This window comes from Schistocerca serialis, chromosome 3 (assembly GCF_023864345.2).
Source record: "Schistocerca serialis cubense isolate TAMUIC-IGC-003099 chromosome 3, iqSchSeri2.2, whole genome shotgun sequence".
NCBI lineage: Eukaryota > Metazoa > Arthropoda > Insecta > Orthoptera > Acrididae > Schistocerca > Schistocerca serialis.
In genome coordinates this window covers 1,080,387,848-1,080,408,693 of record NC_064640.1, presented here as the reverse complement: position 1 = coordinate 1,080,408,693, position 20,846 = coordinate 1,080,387,848, and the positions used below count along the sequence as shown (strand labels likewise).

General features: G+C 38.7%; 1 protein-coding gene across 1 annotated transcript in view; it reads right to left on the bottom strand.

The window, feature by feature from the left end:
- Positions 1-4,214: 4,214 nt before the first annotated feature.
- The window catches only part of LOC126471507 (uncharacterized), a 334,590-nt gene continuing 317,958 nt past the window's right edge, over positions 4,215-20,846 (bottom strand). Inside the window, exon 6 of the mRNA XM_050099728.1 lies at positions 4,215-4,235. The gene's annotated coding sequence lies outside the window, so the exon portion shown is untranslated. The remainder of the gene's footprint in view (positions 4,236-20,846) is intronic.

Below are 20,846 nucleotides of genomic sequence, written 5' to 3'. Positions count from 1 at the left end.
GTATTAGAGTCCGATGCACCAGTGCATGTTTACTGTATCCCTTGGACCTTCACTTTGACCATGAAACACAGAGATTGCATCGGGATTGAATACAAAACTCACAATGCCAACTTAAGCATAAGAAGTGTGAATCTTCGAAGAGTTTGTGCTTTGAGCATCTCCTCGGAGACCTGTATTAGATTCCGATGCACCAGTGCACGTTTACTGTATCTCTTTGACCTTCACATTGACCATGAAACACAGAAATTGCATCAGGATTGAATACAAAAGGGACAATGCCGGCGTAAGTACAAGAGGAGTGAATCTTCTAAGAGTTTGTGCTTTGACCGGCTCCTGGGAGACCAGTATTAGATTCTGATGCACCAGTGCAGGTTTACTGTATCCCTTGGAACTTCACATTGATCATGAAACACAGAAATTGCATTGGGATTGAATACAAAAGGCAAAATGCCGGCGTAAGTACAAGAGGAGTGAATCTTCTAAGAGTTTGTGCTTTGACCGGCTCCTGGGAGACCAGTATTAGATTCCGATGCACCAGTGCAGGTTTACTGTGTCCCTTGGACCCTCACATTGACCATGAGTCACAGAAATTTCATCGAGATTGATTACAAAATGGACAATGCCGACTTAAGTACAAGATGAGAGAATTTTCTAAGAGTTTGTGGTTTGAGCGGCTCCTGGGAGACCAGTATTAGATTCCGATGTACCAGTGCAGGTTTATTGTATTCCTTGGACCTTCACATTGACCATGTAACACAGAAATCAAATCTGGATTGAATACAAAAGGCACAATGCCGACTTGAGTACAAGAAGAATGAATCTTCTAAGAGTTTGTGCTTCGAGCGGCTCCTGGGAGACCCGTATTAGATTCCCATGCACCAGTGCAGGTTGTCTGTATCATTTGAACCTTCACATTCACCATGAAACACAGAAATTGCACCGGGATTGAATACAGATAGGACAATGATGACTTAAGTTCAAGAAGAATGAATCCTCTAGGAGTTTGTGCTTTCAGCGGCTCCTGGGAGACCAGTATTAGATTCCGATGCACCAGAGCAGGTTTACTGTATCCCTTGGACCTTCTCATTGACCATGAAACACAGAAATTGCATCGGGATTGAATACAAAAGGCACAATGACGACTTAAGTACAAGAAGAGTGGATTTTCTAAGATTTTGTGGTTTGAGCGGCTCCTGGGAGACCAGTACTAGATGCCGAAGAACCGGTGCAGGTTTATTGTATCCCTTGGACCTTCACATTGACCATGAAACACAGAAATCGCATCGGGATTGAATACAAAAGGCACAATGCTTACTTGAGTACAAGAAGAGTGAATCTTCTAAGAGTTTGTGCTTTGAGCGGCTCCTGGGAGACCAGTATTAGATTCCGATGCACCAGTGCTGGTTTACTATATTACTTGGACCTTCACATTGACCATGAAACACAGAAATTGCATCGGAATTGAATACAAAAGTGACAATGCTGACTTAAGTACAAGACGAATGATTCTTCTAGGAGTTTGTGCTTTCAGCGGCTCCTGGGAGACCAGTATTTGATTCCGATGCACCAGTGCAGGTTTACTGTGTCCCTTGGACCTTCAAATTGACCATGAAACACAGAAATTGCATCGGGATTGAATACTAATGGCACAATGCCAAATTAAGTACAAGAAGACTGAATCTTCTAAGAGTTTGTGGTTTCAGCGTCCTCTGGGAGATCAGTATTAGATTGCGATGCACCAGTGCACGTTAAATGTATCCCTTTGACCTTCACATTGACCATGAAACACAGAAATCGCATCGGGATTGAATACTTAATGCACAATACTGACTTACGTACAAGAAGAGTGAATCTTCTAAGAGTTTGTGCTTTGAGCGGCTCCTGGGAGACCAGTATTAGATTCCGATGCACCAGTGCTGGTTTACTGTATTACTTGGACCTTCACATTGACCATGAAACACAGACATTGCATCGGGATTGAATACAAATGAGACAATGCCGCATTAAGTACAAGAAGAGTGAATCTTCTGATAGTTTGTGCTTTCAGCGGCTCCTGGAAGACCAGTATTAGATTCCGATGCACCAGTGCAGGTTTTCTGTATCCCTTGGACTTTCACATTGACCATGAAACACAGAAATTGCACCGGGATTGAATACAAAAGGGACAATGCTGACTTAAGTACAAGAAGTGTGAATCTTCTAAGAGTTTGTGGTTTTAGCGGCTCCTGGGAGCTAACTCGTTACAATACAACCAGGAAGTGGAGAGCAACCTGCACTGGACACCTCAAAAGTCAGAACATTGGGAATTATTGTAGATGTAGCTAAATGGAATATCTGAAGGGAAGTAACAAAATAATGTGTACTAGGATATGACAAGCCTGCCCAAGTCCTCTACAAAGGATACCAAGGGTCTAAATAATGTTTTGATAACATTTTGTATTTAAAAATATTTTTGTGTATAAATTTTTCATATTGATGTAAATTTGACAATTTAAGAAATGGTCATGCTTAGGAACAATGTAAGAAGTAGGTGTTATGTAAAAGCCAGTGTGCTTTTGTTTGAAACGAAAATGGCTGTGGGGAGTGGTAAAGGTGCGAAAGGCGAATTGGCATGCTACCTTGAGCAAGTGCGGGAAGTAAGTAACACAGTCTGTAGGCAGCAGTGATTGAGGTAACTCCTTTGTGGATCAGAAGCTTTGCCTGCAAATTTTCATAAAAATGCCTCGGTTGAAGGCTGCAAACAGCTTACAGCATAGCTGCGAGTTGTTGAGCTACTGTATGTAAAACTGAATGAAGCCAAGTAGAGAAATTGAGCCCATACAGCAAGAAACTTGCAGGCTGTATTGTGGGTAGTTTAGCTGTCATAACTGTTCGCCACACCCAAGCCTACAGCCACCAGATAAGATTTTTTCTATTTTTACCTTTGTACAGCATGAACCATTAATTTAAACTGTGTTTTAATAATCATTCTTGAACTTTACGGAAACTGGCTCACCCTGTTATTTCATCCTAATCATACATCTGTATAGGGTTCCTTCCTGGTGTTTGATTAATCCGAGTATCCTGTTTTACAGACTTATGAAGTGCCAAGTTAATATAAAGAGGCACCATTTAAATAGCTTTAGTGTAAATAATAAAAATGTTTTCTTAACTATTGCAAAGTGTTGTAGTTTGCTTACATAAAATTCAATCAGAGTGAAGCCAAGTTACTAAACCCTGTTAGACGGCTATACAGAATTAGTTCAAAGAATAATAGCCTTTGAAAGTTAATTCCACCAAGAAAGAGGTTTTCCTTAAGTGAAATGTTCAGTTAAAAAGTGTGTGCTTTAGTGTCTAAGTATTTAAGTTCCTTGATTATGGAAAGTGCTTTTCTAAAGGTTGACCCCCCCACCCCGGCTAATTTTTTTTACCTTCCTTGAAGTTATCTACTGGGCTTTTTCTTTTTTAAAAACATAATGTATAAAGATGTAGCCCAAAATTGTTTAAGTGGGGTAATTTATTTGAAGAGCCAAACTAAACAGTAGCAAGAAAGTAGGCAAAATTCACATTTCTGCTTCTCCAATACTTCACTATTTCATTGCCAGGATAGGTTGGTGACCATTAAGTACATGTTTTAAACCACTAAATGAACTTGGAAATGAGTTGTCCTAGCTTCAGTATATTATTATTCATACTGTGTTTCTATCTAGCCACTGGGTAAGATCTTAGGAAATGAAGTGAATAGTCCAATTTACTTATCCATTAGACGCAACACATGGTAAATCCTGTAAGAAGGATAACTCTACTGATTATCTTTTCCTATAAACAGGACCATCCTTCCATAGTGTATTTTATTTGGAAACTAAACTAAATTTTAGTAAGAGGGTTATACGTGGCAACATAGAGACAGGGTTTCCGTTATTTACGTAAAAGCATACTAATATCATAATGGTAGTGTTATAAGGTCCTATTAATGTGTGGTCATGACATTTGTTAAATGTCTCACCACATTCCTATTGAAACTATTCACTCTTCTTGTAAATAACACCTATGACAATTTTATACAAATGTCCACTAAGACTTTGCTCATCAACTTTCATTTAGGTAACAGCGATCTTTTAGATGTATTTAAATCAGTACTGTTAAGAAATACTGACTAGCTTTATTTTCAAGAATCTCAAGTATAAGTTATACATACTGTTATCCTCCAATAAGAATCATTGGCCGATTCTTCATCTTTGACAGGTTCAGCATGCCTGCAATGCAAAACATTATCTTTTGTATTAACAGATGAAATCCAACTTTTTAAATTTAATAAATGCTTATACAAACATAAGGTTTCTTCAAAAAATGTATTTCTGACAACTTCCTGTCACAGATAATTTTCACTGAATGTTGCAACCCAGTTATATTGCTGATGAGAACCAAATGTTGATCTTTTCCCTCTCTTCCTTCACCATCTCCTGTTTTGTTCACCTTGACATATTTCTACCAAAAAGACTACCCCAATGGATCCACTGCTTATATTTAACACACAGTAAATTCAGTCAAATATATCCTTAACACAGGATGTGCATTGACGAGCTTGAATTAATCAGAAAAATATAAACAGATACTAACCATTCCACAGCTCTTACAAAATACTTGCATTAAGTAATCATCAAAGCTACTTTTTGTACAGCAAGAGGACTAACACTCAAAATGGTGCTACATGCTACAGGCAGTGCAATACAATTTATTTTACTCATTGCTACAGCAATAAATGTACTTATAAAAATATTCAGACTTAGACTATAATCAAATACAGAGAGAGAAAATATTCTAACTAAAGAGATATAGCAGCCATAGGCAGAAACAAATAAAAAAACTGATACTAATCTTAGCTTTGAGGACCAAAAGTTTCTTCATCTGGAAAATGTAAAAAGAGAAATGAGACTGTTCAAGAATTAAGGATGAAAATTCAGGATCTTGAGTCAAGGAAGATGGATGGTTAAATAAATGAAAAAACTAGACTGGACATGATGAAATTCAGTTGCAAAAGAGCAGCAGATGATGTAATTTTAAATGCTGAGAAATAAGATCTCTTCAAGAGGAGCCACCAAAAGGTCAAATAAGTGAAGAACAAGCTGAAAATACTGGTAAATGGGCTAAAATGGCGGCAAATAGATAAAGGAAACAGAAAGGAAGTGCTGAAGAACAGGCAACCAAACAACAACAACAACAATAATAATAATAATAACAGCACATTGTAGCAATATATAATAGCATTCCCACAACATCTGGAGGAAGATTTTCCACTAACAGAGCAGTAAATTCATGAAGCCATCAAATCATTCCAAGACTTCAAAGCAACAAATGAGGACTCCACTACAGCAAAATTATTGAAATAGTCAGAACACACAAATGATCTACAACTGCTGTTTGAGAACATTTGGAAAGCTGAAGAGATTATGGAAAGCATTAATCCACAGCTATGAAAAAAAGGGGACACACAATATGTCAACAATTGCAGAGATGCCTCACTTCTGCCAGTGGTATACAAAATATTATCAAAAATTCTCTGGACAGAGTTGTAGAAACTTTAGACAAATAACTGGGAGAATCTCAAGGAGCTCAAGAAAGGGAATACCCTGCACAGAACAGATGTTTATTAGAAAATCGATAATTCTCCACATACTGTTAATCACCAAACCTATAATAGTATCATGTATTGGTTGCAAGAAAACATTTGATTTGGTAGGCAGAAAAATTATAGGTAAAATCATCAAAGAATTTTGTGTTAAAGCAAACATAATCCTCTAAACACTAGCAAATAGGATGGCTGAAGCTAAATTTATGGGAGAAGTATCTCAACCATTTGAAATAAAAACTGATGTTAGACAAGGGGACAGTTTATCACCTTTACTGTAACACTACATTCTAGAAAAAATAGAAAGTATCTGGAATGTGGAGGAAAAAAAATCACAAAATTGAACCAATAATTTTAGGATGAAAAACAAATGGAATTAAGGTAAACTGCCTGGCTTCTGCAGATGATTCTGATATACTTTCAAAAAATCTGACAGACAGTTATTGAAAGAAATCTTTTGGAAGAAATAGCAAAGAGAGCTGGTGCCAAAATTTCAGCCGAAAAAACAACATTGATGACAATTTCAAACAATGCATCAACATTCTTAGAAAAACAAAAATGTAAAATAGCATTAGTAAGTAAATTTAAATATATTGGACAAACTGTACAACAAAATGGACTAGAAGAATTAACAGTAGATGCAAGAGTCAGCAAACTGGAGAGAGCAAATCGTTTGACAAAGGATATTTACAACAAGAAATGTACAACTAAAAAAACAAAACTGAAACACTATCCCACAGTGGTATGACCAGGATGTTTATATGGATGAGGATGCCTAATGATGAACTATAAGCCGGACAGAACAGAGGATCCTCAAAGGAGCATTATTAGAAAATAATGGTTGCAATACAAGCTACAGATGGCTGGAAAATGAGAAGTAATGAGGAGATCTAAAAAAATTTTGAGAAAATATCAGAAGTAATGGCTAAAAGAAGATTAATCTTTTTTTAGAGACCTCTACTGAATGAGTAGTTCTGGAAGAAGGAATCAATGATAGCATGGATTACAGAAATAAGAAAGAAACAACATCAAACAATCAGAAATAAAGAAAGAAACCTTTTTACAGATAAAATACTGAATTTAAAAGGATCATCACCTCTCCAAGATCAAAATTAATTTCATCCCTCTCAATAAGACTGTGAAAACCGGAAATAAATTTCATAAATATGATATTGCGAAGCTCAAAATCAATCAAAACATATTGGAACAATGCCACCAGTAACTGACAGTTGAATCCCATAAATGGGCAGACATTGACTCCATGATCCAACAAGCAGCTAATACTAAAATCCTGACAGCTAAAAAGAGGAATCATACATGGTGGAATGAGGTTTGTGGTGAGTTGGCGGCCCAAACAGCAAGTGCATGGAAAAAGTGGAATTCTACCAGGAGACCTGATGATTTTGATGTATTCCATGAAGTTCGAAAATATGCAGCCAGAACTCTACGAAGGGCTAAGCAGTTGTATGAGAAACAGCAGTTAGAACAGATCAATCAGCGTTTCCAGATAAACAATGTCAGAGACTTCTATCAGACGTTCAAATCGAATTTTAAAGGATACCAAGCCCCTAGTTTTTGTTTTAGAGACGAAAATGGAAAGCTCAGTGTTGTGTACATAGTTCCGCGTATTCAGCACGTACACAAATTTCCCACTAGAGTGCGGTCCGCTAAGCACAACAGCGCAGGCGCAGCACTCGTCCATCTCCACACTACGAGATGGCGCTGCCATAGAGACGGACCAAATTCTGCTTCCGCCGATCCATGTATTAATATGTAACGCAGCCAATGAGATTGCTGCTAACATAGAACACTTCCTCCTCGCGCATCATACTCGCGCAGTGATACATGAACGTGCGAGGTATTATAACGAGTGTAAAGACCTTCGATCAGTCAGTCTGCATTTGCTTGCACCAGTCTGCATTAGTCTGTACCAATCTGCATAGTCTGTACCAGTCTGTACGAGTTCTACAATTGTCTGTACCAGTCCATAGTCAAGATCCAGTCTGCGCCTAATTAGATTACCATATTCCTGTACATAGCCATGAAGATAAATGTATAGACACTTTTGTCAAGTATCCGAGATATATGTGAGAATAAGATTAATGTATCAATACCAAAGGAACTTCAGATTGTCAATTCTAAATAGCATCCAGAACCAAGTTAAGTAATTTTTATATTTGTTATTATTTTAATAAATGTATGTGAAAATTAATCAAGTTCTGTTTAAAGTTGGTCACCGTCAATCTGCTACTCTAAGCGTGCAAGTGGCATTTCTATCGTCTGACCTAATGGCAGAAGATAAACACGCCATGATAAGACCACGAGACATATTGCTGACACTCGCTTACTTCGTTAGAGCAACAAGTCAAATAATCTGATGGTGTGTGTACTGAAGGTCTTACAGTATGCACACCACACTCGGCCTGACCAACAAAAAAACTGCAAGATAATGTCTCGTTACTTTGAAAACCTACTTAATTGTGATGAACCGAAAGAAAGATTCCCTGTATGTGCCCCAATCCACAAACTACCCCTCATCTCCATCTAGTAAAGAGGAGACCAAAGAGATCATCAACAACTTTAAGAATAATAAGGCAGCTGGAGAGGATTCAATAGTGGTGGAACTACTGAAGCTGGCAAATAATGAAACTCTAGATATACTAGTCCAACTTTTTGAGGAGATCTGGAGAGCTAGGATGATACCAACTGAATGGCAGCCAGCTTTAATCCATCGTCTACACAAAAAAGGTCATAAATAGAATGTCAATAACTATAGGAGTACCTCATTAGTATCTGTTCCATATAAGATTCTCTCCAAAGTGATACAGAATAGAATAGAAGATCATTGTAACCAACTGATTGGGGACTATCAAGCTGGTTTCCCAAAGGGCGATTCTTGCGCAGAACAGATCTTTAACCTGAAGAACATCATCAGGTACAAAAAAAATTGGAAGAAATAACTATGTGGTAATGTTTGTTGATTTTCAGAAAGTATATGACTACATCGACTGACATGCATTAATGAATATTTTGGAAAAGTTTGGGGTGGGTAATACATCAAGAAAGCTGATCAAACAAACTCTTGCTAACACAGTGTCAAAAATTAAATTTATGGGTGAGGTATCTGAACCCTTTACAATCAGAACGGACATAAGATGAGGAGATGGACTATCCCTCTCCTTTTCAATTGTGTCTTGGAAAAGGTCATTCGAGAGTGGAGAAAGTTATTAGCCCAAGAAGAAACAAATGAAGAGTGGTTCAGACTTGGTCCTAAGAACAAAGGGGTGTGCATTGACTGCTTAGATTTTGAGGCTGACCTGGCCATTTTTGCTAACAACATAGAGTCAGCAGTCAACAAGATAAATAGGCTGTCAGAAATTGCTGAAAAAAGTTAGACTCCAGATCTCTATTCAAAAGACAAAATATATGATGAACATCTGTGACGGACCTGAATGGATGATAACCAACCTGGGAAAAAATCAGATGAGTTAAGAATTTCAGGTATCTCGGTGAAGTCATCCACCAGGAGAATGGATTAAAAGAAGAAGCAATTGTCGGGATGAGGAAGTTAGACCAAGCATACCAACTGACAAAGAATACTTATAACAAAAAGTCTATGAGTATATGGGCCAAGTTCCAACATTATAATACAGTTGTACAACCTGAGGGCTTATAAGTATCCAAAACTTTGACCACGAATAGACAAGGTAAAGCTGAGCGGCTGGAAAAGCGTGAGTGTAGGATATTAAGGAAAATCCTAAGGTAATAGATGGGTCGATGGACAATGGCGAATGAGAGCAAATGAGGACACGTGCAGTGAGACAGAACCTACCACAGCATCCATTACAAAGAAATGATTGTTATTTTATGGTCATCTCATGAAAATGGACGGTGATTGACTAACAAAAAGAATATGGAGTTTCATCATATCTAAGAAAACGAGGCCGAGATGGTTCAAAGAATCTGAAAAAGATCTTAAGCAGATTGGTATCTCAGAGAGAAATTCCTGAAAGGAACAAATTTAGAAGATTGGTGACCAACTACCAAGGTTTTAACATGGCATCAACATCCAAAAGACAGTGAGGACCATTATCTGAAGAGCATAAAAAGGCACGTCTTGGAGGGGCTCAGAAGATACTGGCAGGAAGTCAAAGCTGGAGCAAGAACAAGACCTGGACACTAGAGTGAAGTCGGTTGTTACCACACAGTCCATAGAGACTCACCTCAATAAAAAAAATAAGTAAATAAAACTAAAAGGCTTTCAATGCAAAAGAAATAGGGGATTGAGAACAACACGAAGAGAATAAAGGGGGAAAAACATGAGGAGGAGATGGACGAGTACTGGAAAAACAGGAGACAACAAGGGAAGAAGAAGAAGTGAAGTTATTACATGATGAGAGATGGTGATTGGATTTGATTTGATTCAGTTTTTGTTACATACACCGAAAAAATGAGATGATTCTCGAGGGTGTGGAACATGTCAGAATGTATAACACAAAACATTTTAATATAATGAATACTACTCTGATCATTTGTCACGAGATTGTCAAAATAGGTGAATACAATACAGTAAACTGGAAAAGCTAATATTTACAGAATTAATACGCTGTCAGAATGAAACATTGTTATGCTCTATTAATAAATTTATCATACACAAAATACACAAAATATTGACTGTTGCAACCAAGTGCTGTCAAAACTTAAATCTAACATATTTTTACTTAAGCTGGCCTAACAGTCTCTGTTAGGATATTCATCTATAGAGTAGAAGGCATTGCCTATCAAAAAGTCATTCAAACTCTGTTTAAACTGTGCTTTATCTGAAACCAAGTTTTTAATGGTTGCTGGTAATTTATTGAAAATGTGTGTTCCTGAATATTGGACCCCCTTTTGGACCAACATAAGTGATTTTTGTGGTGTCACCGCCAGACACCACACTTGCTAGGTGGTAGCTTAAATCGGCCGCGGTCCATTTAGTACATGTCGGACCCGCGTGTCGCCACTGTGTGATCGCAGACCTAGCGCCACCACAAGGCAGGTCGCGATATACGATAGAGCACTCGCCCCAGTTGTACGGACGACATTGCTAGCGACAATACGGATGAAGCCTTCCTCTCATTTGCCGAGAGACAGTTAGAATAGCCTTCTGCTAAGTCCATGGCTACGACCTAGCAAGGCGCCAATTGTAACAGTGCATGTATCTTACGAGTCTCATTTGTATAGTCAAGAGAGATGTATCACAAGGAGTGAATAAAGTTAAGTATATTCCAGCTACGTACTTTTCTTGCTACCATTCAATAGTTATCCTGTTCCAGACTTGACGCCAGTCGGCGTGTGTGTACGCGTGCCTTTCTTTCGGCTACTTCAGTGTGGCGTAACAGTCTTGTTACGTCACAACAATTTTAGGTCTTTATGTAGATTGTTCTTATTCCTAGTATTGATAATATGTATTGAGCTATTTGTTGGAAATATAGATATGTAACTTGCAACAAATTTTATTAAGGAGTAAGTATACTGAGAAGCAATGGTCGGAATTCAAAGTTCCTCGAATAGGTTCTACATGATAATCTTCAAAGACTGGTCCCAGATACTCCATTGCACCATTCACCGAACCTGATAACCACGAGCCATCAGTAACAAAAATTAAGTCTTGCTTAAGAGATTTACAACACTACATGCACTTTTTACCAAAGCCTCATTTACTTTTAGAGCTATCTGTCCACTTCCTGTTTGGCCCCACTTCTCTCTGTCTTCACTATATCCCATACAGTTATTATTTTGTTGCCCGATACAATTATCTTTTTCTCTTAATAAAGCTACTTCGATTTCTGGATTACTTGACTCAATATTTTGCAGTATTCTATGTAATGCATTACAATGCTAATATCAGAAATGTTCCTAGATAGTAGATACAGTCTCCTTTTTCCCCACATGATATCTTTATTCCCTGTGTAATCCATGGTTTATCTTTTGACTTCTGTGTGATTTGAGTTATCTTTAGGGGAAAACAATTTTCAAAAGAGGAGGTAACTTTATTAATAAATGCTTTGTATTTTCCATTTGAGTCAGGTAAACATCTCTCCAGTTCATGTCTTTGACCAATTTCCTGAATTCCTCAATTTCTGGCTTATTTATTATCCTCCTGTACTCAGATTTAATATTTTTTTTATCCTGACAAGTTTCAACATTTAACACAAGATGCTGCACGTCGTGATCAGATAGTCCATTTACTATTGGTTTTGTGATATGACTTTTTTCCCCTAGATTTGTTCATAAAGATATTATCAATAGCAGTCTCAGAGCATTTACATATCCTAGCTGCAAAGTTCACAATAGGAACTAAATTGAATGATAGTGTTAAAAACACCAGCAACCACTATTTCCTCTTCTTCTTTTTTTTTTTTTTTTTTTTTTTTTTTTTTTTTTTTTTTTTTTTTTTTTTTTTTTTTTTTTTTTTACACAAGCCATTCCTTTCGCTTTGTGAAATGAAGCACTGCCTAGTTCCAAAACACAGGACTACTATAACAAGGTGAAATGTTCTCAGAGTGCTACATGTATGATAGTAAATGAATGTAATCAGCACTATAGTTGTTTTCTGAGTAGTTATGCTCTGTGTGTTTCATTCAATCAGATGAAATGGAATAAAATCATCAATTTATTTATTTGGGCTCTTTATCACAAAGATACATTCAATGTTGGTTGAGGTTTATCTTTTGAATTCACTCCAGTGTATATTGTCAAAGTTTTATCAGTTGTCAAAGTACTTTTAACACAGTTTCCGAATTTACTGCCATCCAGGAAAGTCTCGCACTCAAATTATTCTCAGAGACTGAGAGCTGGCTGAAACCCAGAGTAGAAAGCTCTAACATATTTAGTGATTAATGGAATATATATCGGAAAGGCAGGTTAGACACTGTAGGAGAGGGAGTGTCCATTGTCTCTATTGAGGTCAAAGCTGATTGTGACAGTGAAGTTATCTGGTTGCGTATAACAAGTCTATGTGAAATCACGTTAATTAATGGATAATCAGCCACCCAGTTCTGCTATGACAGTTTTGGAGCCATTCACAGAAAGTCTACAGACAGTAGCACGTAAATACCTAGATCATGCAATACTAGTTGGAGGTTAATTTAGCCTACTGAGTATAGATGGTAGCCTATGGCTTCATTGCAGGGGGTGCAGTCAATCTCGTGAAGCACTTTTGAATGTGGTTTTCGAAAATTGTCTTGAGCACCTAGTTTGGCACGCCACATGCAATGGAAATATCTTAGACCTTGTAGTTACAAACGGGCCACATATCATCAATGACTTCAGCATAGAGATGGGGATTAATAATCATGATAACATCATAACAACTAAGATTACAAAAATTAATAAATCAGTCAAGAAAGCTAGGAAAATGTTCATGCCAGAAAGAGCAGATAAGCAGATGTTAGCATCTCACTTAGACAGAACTGACATCACTTAGTTCCGTTAAGATGGACGTAGAGAGATTATGGTCAAAGCTTAAACAGATCGTGAATTGCACTCTCAAAAAGTCTGTACCTAGTAAATGAATTAAGGATGCAAAAGAGCCACTGTGGTTTAACAATGAAATTCGGAAAATACTGAGGAAGGAAAAGCTACTGCACTCTTGGTTCAAAAGAGAATGCCAAATGGCAACAAGGAAAGGTTACTACCACTGTCATACCTCAGCAAAAGATCTGGCTGAGAAGCAGGGGAAATTATTGTCCTATGTAAAATCACTAAGTGAGTCAAAGGTTTCCATCAAGTCACTTGACCAGTCTGGTGTGGCAGTAGGAGATAAATGTTTTAAATTTTACATTTAAGAAATCATTCATGCAAGAGAACCATATAAACATACCGTCATTTGACAGTAGCACAAAGACACCTAACAACAATCACCACAAGAGGCCAGCACTAGCACAAGTTGTTCACATGATATTTGTTGGACTGTTACCTGTAAACATGTGCCATGTCAGTGCTCTTGGAAGAGAGCTGTGGCAGTGACACGGCTCTGTTGTTGTTCCTGTGTAGTGATCTGCAAAGACGGTATGGCGTGGTGGGGGGGGGGGGGGGGGGCGGGTCGAGATTCAAGCAGTGATTAAGTACTTCATAAAGAAAGGTATGAAAGCGAAGGACATTCATGCCGATTTCCAGAATACACCAGGGGCTCTGCTCCTTTGTCTTCAACTGTTGCCAAGTGGATAAATGAATTTAAATTTGGTCAGGAGAGCTTAGATGATGATCATCCATGAATAGGTCAGCCAAGATGTGTCACTACTCTAGAAATCATTGCAAAAGTGCGCATAATGATCAAGGAGGATCACCAATTTAGAGTGCATGAAATTGCTCACGCTTGCCAGATGTCATCTGAAAGGTATTCACAAGATGGGTGCCACGACTCTTGATGCTGGGTCAAAAACGCATGAGAATGGACATATCACAACAATGTTTGGCCTGTTTTAGGAGAAACAAACAAGCTCTTTTGTGCTGGTTTGTGACCCCGAGGAAACTTTGGTTTACTACTATACCCCAGAGACAAAGCAACAATCAAAGCATTGGAAACATGCTGAATCTCCGCCGCCAAACTCCTTCAGCGGGGAAGGACATGGCGTCAGTGTTCTGGGATGCGCCACCAAATTCCTTCAGTGGGGAAGATCATGGCATCAGTGTTCTGGGATGAGAAGGGGATTCTGTTTGTACTTTATCTCCCCACTGGGCAAACAATTACTGGAGAATACTATGCTACCCTTCTGGACAAATTGCAACAAAAGGTATACAAAAAAGGCCAGGATTAATAAGGAAGAAAGTCATCTAGCATCAAGCCAATGCACGCTCGCACGCATGTGCCATCGCCATGGTAAAATTACACAAACTAAGGTATGAATTGTTGGCACACGTGCCTCTTCCCTAAACCGAAAATTTTTCTTTGTGGCTGAAGATTCACTTAAATGAAGAATTGATAGCCTGAGTTGACAACTATTTTGTAGGCCTGGAGGAAAATCATTGTCGAGATGGGATCAAGGTATTGGAACACTGTTGGACCAAGTGAATTAATCTACAAGCAGGGTACATTGATAAACAAAAAAGTTTCAGTGACATAAGTACTTTTTTTCTATTCTGTTTCAAGAACTTTTCAAACCACCCTCGTAAGCATCCCTGACACCTGAAATAATTAAAAACAAATAAGTCGCCAGTTGCAGATGGAATCTCAATTTGGTTTTACAAAGAGTGTTATATGGCACTGGACCCTTACGTAGCTTGTATTTATTGTGAATCTCTCACCCAGCAGAAAGACCTAAGCAACTGGGGAAAAAATACAGAGGCATCTGCTGTATATACGAAGGGCCAAAGAACAGACCCACGAAATTACAGACCAATACCCGTAACATCAGTTTGCTGCAGAATTCTTGAACATATTCTGGGTTTGAATCTAATCAGTTTCATAGAGACCAATAACTTTATGTCCACAAATCAGTACAAAGCATCGCTCATGGGCAACTCAGTATGCCCTTTTGTCATACAACGTCTGTTCAAAAAATTCCAGAACCTTGTCCACAAAATTTTCTATGCTTATCTTTTAGTTACTATGGATTGTCTCCTTCAAAATACTCTCCTCCAAAATTGATACACTGCTCCCAATATCATTTCCACTTCCAGGAGCAGTCTTGACACACATCTTGCTGGGTTGCATAAAGTGCCGTCTGCGAATTTTCTTCTATCTCATCTACCATTGCAAAACTTCATCCTTTTCACCTTTGGAAATAAAAAGAAGTCTGCAGGGGTCATACTATTCTCGCAAGGAACATCTCAGTCTCATTTGTGAGATCCAAAAAGTTTTGTTGGTCTTGACTCATGAGCCATGGAATGAACTTCACGGCAACACAATGCATTCCAAGATGCTGTGTCATTTCATAACATGATCCAATTGAAATGTTACATTCTTCTACAATCTCTCAGACAGTGAATCTTCGACTGGCACACACAATTTCGTTGACGTTCCTGACACAAGCATCATCAGGGGACATCTAAGAGCGTCCTGAACAAGGATCATGTTTGACTTTTGTAAAGCCATTTTTAAAACGTGTGAATAATATTTAACACCGAGTATAGCTTAAGTACTCATCGCTATAGGCTCCCTGCATCATTTGGTGTGTCTCTGTAAAGGTTTTCTTGAGTTTCACACAAAATTTAATGCAGATGCATTGCTCCTCTAACTTTGCCATCATAAAATTCACAAACCCAGATTCCATATTTCTTGATTTCCGAGAAGCTTTTGACATAGTGCCTCACTGCAGACTTTTAACAAAGGTACAAGCAAATGGAATAGGTTCCCAGACATGTGAGTGGCTCAAAGACTTCTGAAGTAATAGAACCCACTACATTATCCCGACGGTGAGTGTCCATCAGTGACTAGGGTATCATTAGGATCGTTCCAGGGATGTGTGATAGGAGCGCTATTACTCATATTTTCTATGTGCATAACTGATCTGATGGACAAAGTGGCCAGTAATCTGTGGTTGTTTGCTGATGATGTTGTGGTGTATGGAAGGTGTCATCGTTGAGTGATTTAGGAGGATAAGAGATGACCTGGACAAAGTTCCCCATTGGTGTGATAAATGACAGCTAACCCTAAATGTAGAAAAATATAAGTTACTGCAGATGAGTTGGAAAAACAAATCCATAATGCCAGAATCCAGCATTAGTAGTGTCATGAACGAAGAAGTCACATTGTTTCAATATCTGGACATAACATTGCAATGTGATATGAAATGGAACAAATGTGTGAGGGTCATGGTAGGGAAGGCGAATAATCATCTTTCGTTTGTTGGGTGGATTTTACTACAGTGTGGCTCAGCTGTGATGGACATCACATATAGGATGCTAGTGTGATCTCTTCTTGAGTACAGTTTGAGTGTCTGGGATCCGCAAGGGGTCAAATTAAAGCAGACATTGAGGTAATTCAGAGGCAGGATACTAGATTTGTTAACAGTAGGTTGAAACAACAACATAAAAGTATTATGGAGATGTTTCTGGAACTCAAATGGGAATCCCTGGAGGGATTTTGAGGAACACTGTGCTGACTGCAGAACAATTCTGCTTGCACCAACATACATTATGTGTAAGGACCACGAAGATAAGAGACGACAAATTAGGACTCATAGAGAGGCATATAGACATTCACTTTTTCCTCACTCGATTGGCAGATGGAACGGGAAAGGAACTGACTACAGTTGAAATAAAATTACTTGATAGTTGGCACTTCAAATGCCAATAAGAGTAGTCAGCATCACACTTGAACTGTCTGCTGTTGCCAAACTCCACCAAAATTGGCCAGTCACTTCCAATTCCCGGTTCAGCATTCTTTCTTGATGTATTTGTATCCCGAATTATGAGCCCTACATTTTTATTATGTATTTCATGACACGCAATAGCTACACTAAAAACAACACACATTAACAATGCTAATGAAAGACACACATTTCATTCATAGCACTAACCAAACACTACCATATAACTCAGCACAAGGTGTAATTCAGTATCATACATATAGTTATCATATTCACAGAGATCATCTTACATTAGATAAGCTTTTCACTACAGTGCGTGAAACTGAAATTATTAAGGTTGCAATTCATAGTTGCAACTGGGTCACTACATTCACATTTATAATTACTTCATGCAGTGCTGTGGCATAGCACAATGGTTGGCAGATAATTCTAATGTGTAGCATGTAATAGATTTGAATCTCATCAATGTAGCAAAATTTTTATTTCTAAATCTAACCAAAAGAGTGTGATTATTATTTTCATTCAATTAATTGGTTTAAATATATATTTTTTATTTTTAATAATTTGCTGCATCATTTTTCATCATTGTTTTGACTGTTCTATTTGGTCTTATTTTTCTTCCTGTCATTATTTCTTCATTTGGAATCTGCCTCAGTCATCTATAATCCACGACCAAGTGCCCACATGGACTGTTCACTGGTTTCTAACATGGCAGCATGTGCAGCTATTGTAAGGATACTTACAGGTAACAAATGACACGGAGAAATTTCAATTGGCTTTCAGCCCTGAAATTGAGTTTTTGTTGTCTTGAGTTTACCCTTAAGGGTTAGCTTTAATCGCCATGAACAAAGCGATCATGATATTAGTACTGCTGCAGACTGTTGACCACAATTTTCTCGGCTGGGTTAGGACACAAGTTTACAGTCAGGGATACAAAACGGGTCGTCTGCCCCAGTTCAGTCACTGATCACATTAAATCAATAGTCGACAGAGTATCCAACATTTCTGACATACCTTGCACCAGCCACTAGAAAAATTGCTCTGTGTTAAACATTTAACATAATTTGTAAGTGAGCTGCTTGTTTGTTGTCACCTGTACCAAACGGTAGCTAGTAGCCAATGTGGCAACATTGTTGCAGCAAGTGATTGATGTCAACTATCAAGTAATTTTATTGTAGTGAGACAGGGTACCTTCTGCCATGCACCATATGGTGGCTAGTGGAGTATGTATGTAGATGTGGAATCACATCCCATCTGGAAAGTCAGCCCTTGATCTGCAGTTCTGGGTAACTTTCTCAAAATCTACCCTTTTTCCTAGACCTATCCTTCACCCCTCTTCCTTCCACTTCAACCCTTCTGCCTGAAGAATGAGCTACTGGCTCTGAAAGCTCGCCTAATTATAATCTTCTTTTATGTGTGTGTTCTGCCGCCACTTAGCGAGTAGATTGTTTATCTATCCAATTCAATTATCATGTAATCAAAAGCTGCATTTAACACACCAAGTCTCTTTTACCAATCACTTTTAATATGTCCTACAGAATGTACTGTCTATCCTGTCCTTTTTTGAGATTACTGTTCTGTTGTACTTTTCTACAGGCATCATCTTACTTATTAGGAGTCAGTTCCTTCATGTTGTTGTTGTTGTGGTCTTCAGTCCTGAGACTGGTTTGATGCAGCTCTCCATGCTACTCTATCCTGTGCAAGCTTCTTCATCTCCCAGTACCTACTGTAACCTACATCCTTCTGAATCTGCTTAGTGTATTCATCTCTTGGTCTGCCTCTACGATTTTTACCCTCCACGCTGCCCTCCAATCCTAAATTTGTGATCCCTTGATGCCTCAAAACATGTCCTACCAACCGATCCCTTCTTCTAGTCAAGTTGAAGAGCTGCATGTCCTCGGGAAAAATTATGGCTGTAGTTTCCCCTTGCTTTCAGCCATTCGCAGTACCAGCACAGCAAGGCATTTTGGTTAATGTTACATGGCCAAATCAGTCAAACATCCAGACTGTTGCCCCTGCAACTACTGAAAAGGCTGCTGCCCCTCTTCAGGAACCACATGTTTGTCTGGCCTCTCAACAGATACCCCTCCGTTGTGGTTGCACCTACGGTACGGCCATCTGTATCGCTGAGGCACGCAAGCCTCCCCACCAACGGTAAGGTCCATGGTTCATGGGGGGAGTTCCTTCATAGTCAACAGTTAAGGAATGGGTGGCTGAATTCATATGTGGCATATGTCTCTGTAAGGTGACTCATGAACTACTTCCTAGAATTACAATCAAATATGAAAAAGCTGAGAAAGAACACAGTGTGATATTGCAAGATCAGTAATTAAAAAGATGTGCAAAACATTTGATGCTGTGGCTGTACCAGAAAGTGAGTGGCATGTCTGTTGAAGCCTGACTACAACCTAATGTGAAAAACAATTTGGGACAATCTGACACACAACTGATTCTATGCACCAATCTGTTCCCGTGGATGAAATGAAACAGCAGTTGCACAAAAATAGCCAAGGTGACTTCATCGGAGAGAAAGAGTGGTCATTGTTTTCTAGGATGCAAAAGGGATTGTATTTTAGATTAGCTTGCAAGACTGAAACAATACCTCACAAATACTATGCAAATATTCTGACTCAACTGGATGAAAAAATATGGAGCCAAGACCCAGGGGGAAAAAAAAAAGTTTATCATCAGTGAAATGCATATGGTCACAAAGGCACTTTCACAATAGGAAAACTGGGAGTTTCAAGTGTGAAGTCTTCAAATATCCATTCCATTCTCCAATTTTTTCACATTCTGACTTTAGCTTCCTCTTCTTTTCTTTTTGTATGAATGATTCACTTAAGACTACATGCGTCACAGCTCAAAACCGTTTTGTGAGTCAACAACTGGATATGTTTTCACTGCTCTGTCTCTTGTAACTCCGTTGGACATGGAGGTAGCAAATGAGGATGTAGGATGTCCATGACATACTGCTGTGCTGTCAGAGTGACCTGAAGTCATATCCGATGCTGCCCCACACGCCCTCTCCCTATGTCGTTGTCATACTCACTGACAACTGTCATCGCGGGTCTTGCAGAATGTGACTCACTGCTGATCACATGACAGGTGCAGGTGTGAAAGGGTTACAATGTGCTCGGCGTACTTACAGCAATTCTCCCATGGGCTTGTCAGACACGGTCAACCGGAAGCTTGCTGACAAGCACGCCATCCTTACGTACCCAAGCAGTCCAACATGGGGACACTACCACATCTGAATGTCTCACAAATCTGCATACTGCATAATTCAATCAGCCTGGCAAATGGAGACACACAATTAGGCCCCTTCAAGTTTTGTTACATGCTGATAATGCTGACTCACAGAAGTACAGGGCATCTGTGTCCTTAACAGGGATCACTCAACATCTTACGCTCTTCACATCTCTTATAGCTCCTACCATTCACGGTAACAATCCGAGACACAAACAAAGCTAATGCAATCTGGTGGCCTTTGTATCTATTTCAGAGAGTTGCGACTCTCATAATTTACCACTGGTATGCACACTCGTGAAACTACGTTGCTTCAGGGAGCTTCCCTTTTTTTTCTTCAAGCAGTTTAGTTCTTTGAATCCATTTTTCTTGTAGCTCAGAATAATTATTTATTGTGTAGCAAACTTACAGACTAGCATTCTGGCCTGAGCTGTCGGAGTTGGCGGTCATGTGTGTGTGAGGTGTGCTTGCTTGTGGGAATGAATGGTGTGTATTTCTATTTCTTTTTCTGATGAAGGTTGTGGCCAAAAGCTTATGTGTAGGTGTCTTAACTGTGCCTGTCTGCATTTTAACGTGCCATCTTTATGGTAATTACCACTCCATCTTTTCCTACACTGCTGATATTCCAACCTGGAGTTTCCATTGTTTGAACTTACGGTCTACTGTTTTATGTTGCAGTGCACTTCTACAAGTGTAAT